Below are 8662 nucleotides of genomic sequence, written 5' to 3'. Positions count from 1 at the left end.
ATACCCATAGAGGTCAGGAAATGTGTAGCTAGTTTTAATACGTTATCCTTTTGTTAGCTATTAAAACTACTAATAAGTAGGATCAGTTAAACTTCATTTGACCAGAGTGGGCAGCTGGAACCTTCCAGAAGTGTGGAAAGGTTGAGAGTAAGGAATCTTCTAATAACAATCCTTCTTTAGCAAAAGTAAACATGTTTGTTACATGTGTCTGTTCTTTTTTCTTCTGAAGAAAAAAAAGAATGATCTCTCACATGAAGAAAAATTCCAAAGTTTCCCACATATTTTATAGTAATGGAACTTTCCCTAAAGAACAGGTCAGTAAATAGAGCAGGATGAATTTCACCTGCCGTCATCAGGTCTGCCTCCTTCCGTGTTCTGTCACCCCGACTTCCAGCACCACGCATCCTTCCAACAGAGTTTCTAGTAAAGCCGTAGAGGGAGATTGGCTTTTATTGATTCTGAAAGAACAATGTAACAAGATACTGACAATAATAAACAGGTACGAAGTTGTTCCAGCTGTAAATCATTGCAGTCATATAACCCTTGGTGGCCTCTTTTATATGAACTTTTACTTTTCTCCACACAGCGACTAAGGGGGGGAGCTGTTCCTGCATCCAATAGAGCAGCTTCCACTTGCTCCGGAAACGGTTCAGCTGCTTCTGCTCAGCTCAGTAACCTGTGGAAACACTTTGATTTGTCTCTCACGTAAAACCAATATGAGTCATTTGTTTTACTAACAATTCCCAAGAGAATCAAGGCACTGAACAGGTCTCTTTTACGAAAAAAATAAAAATAAAAATAAAAATAAATTTACTCTCACCTGTGATCAAGATGTTTCTTCTGAATGGCATAAAGACTTCGTGAATTGTCGCAAGGCATCTACAGAGCCTGTATTTGCTATTAAGGAACAGAACACTCTTAGAACTGTTCTAAGTATCTGCACCGTCCCGGTCTGGGTTAATTTCATGTTGTTTCAGACACATGATACCTTGGCATAGAAATTCTCTGTGGTAGATCTGGGGAGAGGGCCCTGTCGGGGAAGCGCTTGCTGAACAAGCCCGAAGACCCAAAGTCCAGATCTCCAGTGCCATGCAAAAAGCTAGCTGTGGGTGCACACCTATAATCCCAGTGCTGGGGTGTATACAGATGGGCTGGTTCTAGGCGGAGCTCTCCGCAGAGCCAGACATTTTAGCTGAAGTGACAAGTTTGAGTGAGAGACCCTGTCTCAAGAGAATAAGAAAATAAGTGGTTGAAGAAGACATCCCACCATCTACCTCTGGCCTCCACATTTGCCTGCATGGGTGAGGACACTCTCCTACACACACATGTACACATTTGCACACACACACACACACACACACACACACACACACACATTTAAAAAGGGAAATAATTGTCTGGGTAAACAATTTAATGTAATACCTGTTCTTAGTATCCACCACTTTGAGCCATGGACTCAATGATTAGCGGTTTGTCCACCAACACCTACCAAGGAGTCTCTGGGTAGATGAAGTTATGATACATTCCCCACTAAAGCATTGCAAATATTTCCTCATTTCTAAGGAGAGAAAATCAAAGGTTAACATTACTTCCTAAGTTACCATTTTTTCTTGCCCAAATGGGTGACTCCTAGTAGCTCCTGCCTGCTGAGGGTCACTGTTGGGGCGGCAGCAGAGAAGCTGACTTCTTGGGGAACTCCACCAGCCCTCCAGGGTCCTCCTGAGGCTAACCAGCTAATATCTTCACATGCAGATCTCAGTGCTAGAGAATTCCCGGGGACTTTTGGCAAAGACAAAGCAGAATGGGAAAGGACAAAGAGATTCCTGGACTTTGAGATAGGAAATAAAACATTTCTCTTGCATCCCATTTCTAAAGAGGACTAAGTTTGCCACAGGCCACCTTCAAACCGTGAGGCTGGAGAACACCAGCCTGTATCAAGTCGTTAACCTTTGAGGCCTGCTCAAGGCAATGTACTGTGACTTTATTAATGAATGCTTTAATGTGCTCTATAAAAACTAACAAACACAGATACTTGCTCTGATTCATCAAATTTAATATTCCATCAAACCTTTCAGTTTAAAGATCAATGCTTTTTTTAAAATATCAAACCCTCAAAATGGAAATCCTCTTCCTCTTCAATTAAATTTAAATACATTTTAAAAATCCATGAAAATTTAGTGCTAGGACATATTTTTGAATAAGCACCAATAAAAGAAATAAGTTCTGCACAACATGAATTTATAACCCCAGAGAATGTTTTATTGATGTTGTAGACAAGAGATGTAGTTCTTTTTTTTTAATTTATTTATTTTTATTTTATGCACATTGGTGTTTTGCTTGCATGTATATCTGTGTGAGGGTGTCAGGTCCCTGGAACTCGAGTTACAAACAGTTGTGAGCTGCCACATGGGCGCTGGGAATTGAACCCAGATCTTCTGGAAGAGCAGTCAATGCTCTTAACCTCTGAGCCAACTCTCTATCCCCAAGATGTAGTTCTTAAAGAGACTTCTAAGACACACATGGTCTTCTGCGCTGTCTGGAGGTGAGAGACCCTACTGTGAGACATTTGAATTTCTTGTTTCTGGCAAAGGCAAATTCCCCAGTCAGAGTCTAATTAAAAACTTCTAACAATTTCACACTTTTTACTCAATGAATTTTATACTTTTAAGTCCTTACTCATGTACCTGGCTTTCTCTATAAGATTCCTTCTTATGTAATTAAAGTATATACATTACTCTGGTGACATCTAGAAGCCTGGCTCACTCATTTAGAAAACCCATCTGCAAAGATTCTTGGACCAAACCAATACAGCACGGTTTTGTTTTAAAGGAACCGTCCACATCTTCTGTTCCTTTTAAACATGTATGTCCTACATTGTTTATCAGAAGGAGAATCTGGTCTTGCTTGAGTTTCTGTTCAAAATCTACGTCATGGCTTGACAATACCAAAAATTAGTGCAGTTCCAGGGAAACCCAGTCATGGATCCTGTGAGCCCATTATGAACAAAGAAAGGGACCTATAAATTATATCAGCAGGCCAGTCCTCCATGTCACCAAAGAATAACCCAAGTAGATTATTATCTTTGTCACTTCAAATCACCCTGTAGATACTGTAAGTGCTTCGCAAACTTTCTTCTTCTCTATCTGCCTGTCAGATGGGTTATCTCTTATTTGAGGAATGATGAGTCTAACACAGAGAAGCTAACTGATGAGCTAAGGCTCCAATTAAGCCAAATCAGGAGGCCGCAGATGTCAGGATTTTCCTGTGGTTCAGAATGACACGACTTAGTGAGTCCAGGGACAGAGACCAACAGGTTACATGATTATAGATGTAACCAACCGTCTTATTAAATAAGAAACACAGAAATAATGCAAAAGAGAAAGCCGAGAGGTCAGAGCTCAGAGCTAAAATCTCACCCTTCGGCCTGCGGTGTCCCAGCTTCCCGAAGGAGACTCTATTTCCTGTCGGTTCGTCTATTTAAAGTATTTTGTTCTGCCTTCTCATTGGTTGCAAACCCAAACACGTGACTGCCTCGTCACTGTCTGAATGTACAGCCCCCTAGGTCTTAAAGGCATATGTCTCCAATGCTGGCTATATCCCTGAACATACAGATATCTATGGGATTAAAGGCGTGTACCACCACCGCCACACTCTTGCTATGGCTCTCACAGCTCTGACCCCCGGGCAACTTTATTTATTAACATACAATCAAAATCACATTTCAGTACAATTAGATTACCACCACACATGATTTTTCACCTAGACCAGCTACTTTCTCACAAACACTTCGTTCACCATGCGAAGTTCTCAAACATACTCCAAAATAGATAAAATGTTTGTATTCACTAATTTTTTTTTTTATTTTTAATGCAGAACATTAACTCTAAGTTGTTTTAACTGACTTGGGAAATGAAAAGCTACCATACTTCCACTCTGAAATGTGAATAATTCACTCACATCAGCTGAGATTTGTGCAGCAAATTGGCTCATGAATCATAGGGTTAGCCATAAAAAAAGAAGTATCCATGTGACAAAAAAAAAAAAAAAACAGATCAATTTTAAAATTTCAGCTATCTGTCAATCTCAGAAATGAGGGTATTACATTTTACATTTTTAGTAAGAAAATCAGACTGGCCCAGGGAAAGATCTTGGTCACACTCAAATCATAGATTTCATGCTTACCTAGGACTTTCACTGAGTATATTGAATGGCATTCGTCTTAAAGATAAAGATGCTGGGTTCAGAGAAGTTATACCAGTTAGCATCCACATCAGGACCACAGTTGATGTGATCAAGTTCACCCTGCAGCTATCAATGGGACTTTTCAGGAGACCTAACCATACTCTGAGCTTCCTTTCAACTCCCACATTCTAGCTTGAAGTTTCTTTGTGGGGGGGGTATCTAGGTGCTCTGCTCCCATTTGACAATCATCCTTGTCTCTTCCCATGAGCACTGGGAGACAGACGTGTAACTATGAGGGTGGTGCATTCTTGTGAATGCTGGAGATTGTTCATGGTAGTTTTTGATAGAGGAAACCAAGAAAACCACAGAAGTCTTAAACAGGGCTTCTATGCCCATATAGAAAGGAATCTCAGGCCAGAGGTAGCAGCCACTGTGGGGTATGATGAAGTGGGGTGAAGGCCCTGAGTCTGTGTGGTAGATCTGGAGACAGGAGCCTACACTCAGCCTGCCAACTTGAATGAGCCCTCAACACCCAAGCCTTGTCTTCACCTACGGGTCTTGTTTTCATGGCTGCAGCCAAGCACTAGCTAGAGGTGGAGGCGTGGAGCCTCTCTTCTAAGCCAAGAATGTGCAGGCAGAGGGCCATGCGAGCTGTAGGAGATGCTGGTTTGGGGACTCATGTGTCCCCCAATGTGGCTGCGAGACCACACCAAAGGGACTGCAACACACTGTCCTAGGGGCTGGAAGTGCCATGGGCTCCACTGCCCACGTGCCACCGACACTCAATGCAGCAGCATGCTGACTGTTGCAGAGTCAACCCAGAGCAAAAGGCGACAAGTCACCTCAGCCTGCCACACATCTTTACTGTCAAAGCTGCCAATGTGGGAAAATCAGGTCGAGCACAGCATCAGATGGAGAGGAATGCTTCGTGACAACCTCGGTTCCCCACAACCATCTACCTCGTCGACCTCTGTGTTCTAGAATGTTCCTTGATGTTTTTCTTTTTTTTTTTTTTTTTTTTTACTAAATTGTGCTTGAGTCGACATGCTTCTCCAAGGCTCGTACAAGACTTTTTCTTACCGTTCGTGCAGCTTCTTTTCTATTCTTATATTTGTAGCTTCTACTCTATTGCGTGCTTTCTTATCTCTTCACATCTTATGCGCTCACATCTCTGTCATTTTAGTGCCTTTTTTTTTTTTTTTTTTTTTTTTTTCCTTCTGTTCCTTCCACCCTGGTCACCTCCTTTAGTTCTCCTCCGAGATACCCATGAAGCATTCTCTTACCTCCAACCCCATCTTAAAATGAACTGCCCCTCCTGTGGCTAGCAGAGCCCCCCCCTTTCCCTACCAGGACTTTAAATTACATTTTGTTCCACTAGACTCTGAGCCCCCCTAACCTGAGCACCAGCACAGTTTCTAGCCACTAGGTCCGAGGTAAACTCTACTTCAACTTAATTGATTTGTAATTTGTAATTGTGTGCATTTTATTGAATGTTTTAAGAACATTGTTCTGAAAAGCACCTACAGGTTTCATCTCGTTGCTGAGGGAGGCCATGATATAAAAAATAAAACTTTAAGAACATCTGTTAGATGCTTGCTAAACATATGATGATTGAGTAGTTAGATAAACGAAGGAGCAAATTAAATTCCCCACCAGGAGTCAAAGAAAGGAGGTTTGTAACAGTCATGAGAATCATTGACTGTTGAAATTGAAAAGAAAAACAGGCCATGGTTGTTTTTGTTGTTTGTTTGTTTTGTTTTGTTTTTTAACATACCCCTGTGAAAGCAGCCACAGGCACCCACCCTAATGTGTACTCTTTACTTCCAAACTAGTCAAGTCTACCTTCTTCTATAGTGATCAAAGTAGCTTGAGGCGCCTGTGTCCAACCACAGACACACTACCCTGTTATGTCAGTAACATGTAAGAGAAAGTCTGCTGGGAGCTTCTGGGATACAGTCCTTCTCTAGAAAATCCAGATATATCCTAAATAGATTTCACAACTACCCAGCTTTGAAGGTGTAAGGACTGGAAGCATGGTGGCCGTCTGTGTCCAAGGTGTGATAAGTTTAAGGATGAAAAGCGAATGTGCCAAAGATAGCAGACTGTAGATGGAGGAAGACCTGGATCTTCAACAGTGTGATTAAGTCTACCTCATCCATGGGAACACCTAGCCCAAGTGCCTTAAAAGGTAATTTTCTCTACTAGTCAGTCCACTCTTATGGACGCAGCACATCTTCTATAGCAACATTCTCACAACACCTTTGCCTGCATGCCAATCAGGAAAGGACTTCACTCCATATTCAGTTAATACTTCAAGCTAGGATAGATTTATTTTTTATGTTTTTTCATTATTTTTGATCCCTGAAATACACCAGAGAGGAAAAAGAAACATTGGCTATGTTAGTCAGGAAATGATTTCACGACACTGTAATCACCACCACCAGCTAAAATGTTATAGGTGTCCCACTCTCCTGAGGCATAATGTAACTCCAGGCCAAAGGCCATGGTCCATTCTGAAATGGCCAGATTGCTTAGATTCACCCAAGCCTCCATGTCTCATTTTCCCTGTATCCTTCACTTACTTAGTCTTGCTGAGTATTGGCATATCTTCACATTAGACCACAGGTTCCTTTAAAGTCAGGAACTTTATCCCGTGGATTATTGTATCCTGCTTCAAACATCCAAGCAGAAAATTAATAAACAGTCAACAATCCTTTCTAGACAGTGTAGGCCTATTTATGAGAAAGTTGAGAATATAAAACTATATCCTTGTAGAGAAAGCACATATGTGAAAATAATTATAATTTCAGGCGGCTATCCAACAGTTGCATGAAGGAGAAAGTCAAGGTCACTAGGGTTTAAACCATAAAGGAAGGTTCCAAAGATCTTTGTCAAACTAATCCTTGTGGTGAATAAGACTTAGACAGGATGAGAAATAGATGGCCACGCCAGGCACAACCCATGGTGTGAAAAATGGAAGACTGAAAAACTGGTTAGGGACAGCAAAGAATCAACTTGGAACACTAAATGGGAAGAGGTGCTTGACATCAACTGGCCGCAGGTCTTTACTGCCAAGTCAAGAGCCTGAACTTAATCTTAAAGAAACAAAGAGTCATTGGAGGTTGTAGGAAAGAGTTGGAGATATTTACTCAACAAACAACAGTTTTCTACATTCCTTGCTGTGAAAACTGAATGACTCTTGGAGGATGAGGCTGGAGGCTTGGCATGCTGCAGCTTTTTCCTAGCACGTGAGGCTCTGTGTCCGACCCTCAGCACCACAAACTGCTAACGATGGCAGTACTACTTATGTGCGAGGCTGTAGCATCTGTCAGGAGATGATCTGGAAGTACAAGTCCCACAGCCGAAGTTTCTGTCTTCCTGGTGAACTTGAACAAAACAAACTCGATGCCTCCCTATGCGTGAACTGTTTCTTCTAATACTCATGCTTGAGTTTTTAAGATATTGTCACATTATTTTCCCCGAGACAGAAATTAAAGTTATACTCCTTCTTTAATCCTTCCCTTTTGACCCCTAGGGCAGAGGCCTACGGTAATCCCGCCCCCGTCCTTTGTAGCGTCCCATCATATAACTCCACACATGACATCTGCCTTCCTTGTTTTTCTTCTTCAGGGCAGATCCTCACCCATGTTCCTCCCACCCTCACATAGGTACTTCCTTATCATATACACGTATCATATGAAATGTATGTGCATACATGATATATATACACATAAATATTTAATATATACACATATGCAATGTCTGCTGTTATTTTATATTTAATAAATTTGAATACGGTTTTGAAATTTGAATAAATGGAACTTTGCTTTAATTTTTATTCCCTCTTGGTTTTCATCACAATTTTGCCTTTAGAATTAATCCATATGCACAAAATAAATAATATTTCCTTCACCTGCTGTATAGTACCCCATAGAAAATAACCATTCAGTACTTATCTATTCTTCTGGGAGAAGGCATAGATAAGATTTTAATTGCCCATTATCACAAAATAATGCTAAAAAAGATATTTTTGCTTCTGGTTCCTTTCAACTTTTCTCCAGGACATGTGTTCAGAAATAGAATCGCAAAAGTATGGGGACAATATAATTTATTTTCCCAGAGGCTTTTGGGAAATGGAAGGGAACGCCATAAACAATGTTGCAGAACCTTGATTTCCCTCCTGCCCTGGAGTAGGGGGCCTCTTTGTCACCTTCCTCTTACAGAATGCTCATCCTTCATTTCATTACGATTCTCGAATTATTTCTGAATTAGCATCATTTCCTCTTCCTGCAATGACGACTCATAGCCCTGACACAACCCAGGCTTCTAAACTTCGTCCTTCTGACAAGGTTAACATCTGTACTATTCTTCATACCTGTGGCTTTGAGCTCCGGACAGACACCAGCTCATCACCTGTCGTTTTCTGACCCCCTTGCAGGAATTCTTTGTACATTCTAACATTAATCCAGATTTGGGAACG

This window comes from Peromyscus leucopus, chromosome 4 (assembly GCF_004664715.2).
Source record: "Peromyscus leucopus breed LL Stock chromosome 4, UCI_PerLeu_2.1, whole genome shotgun sequence".
In the NCBI taxonomy this organism is placed as follows: Eukaryota; Metazoa; Chordata; class Mammalia; order Rodentia; family Cricetidae; genus Peromyscus; species Peromyscus leucopus.
The sequence above is the reverse complement of the archived record's forward strand: the minus strand, read 5'-3'. Positions refer to the sequence as shown.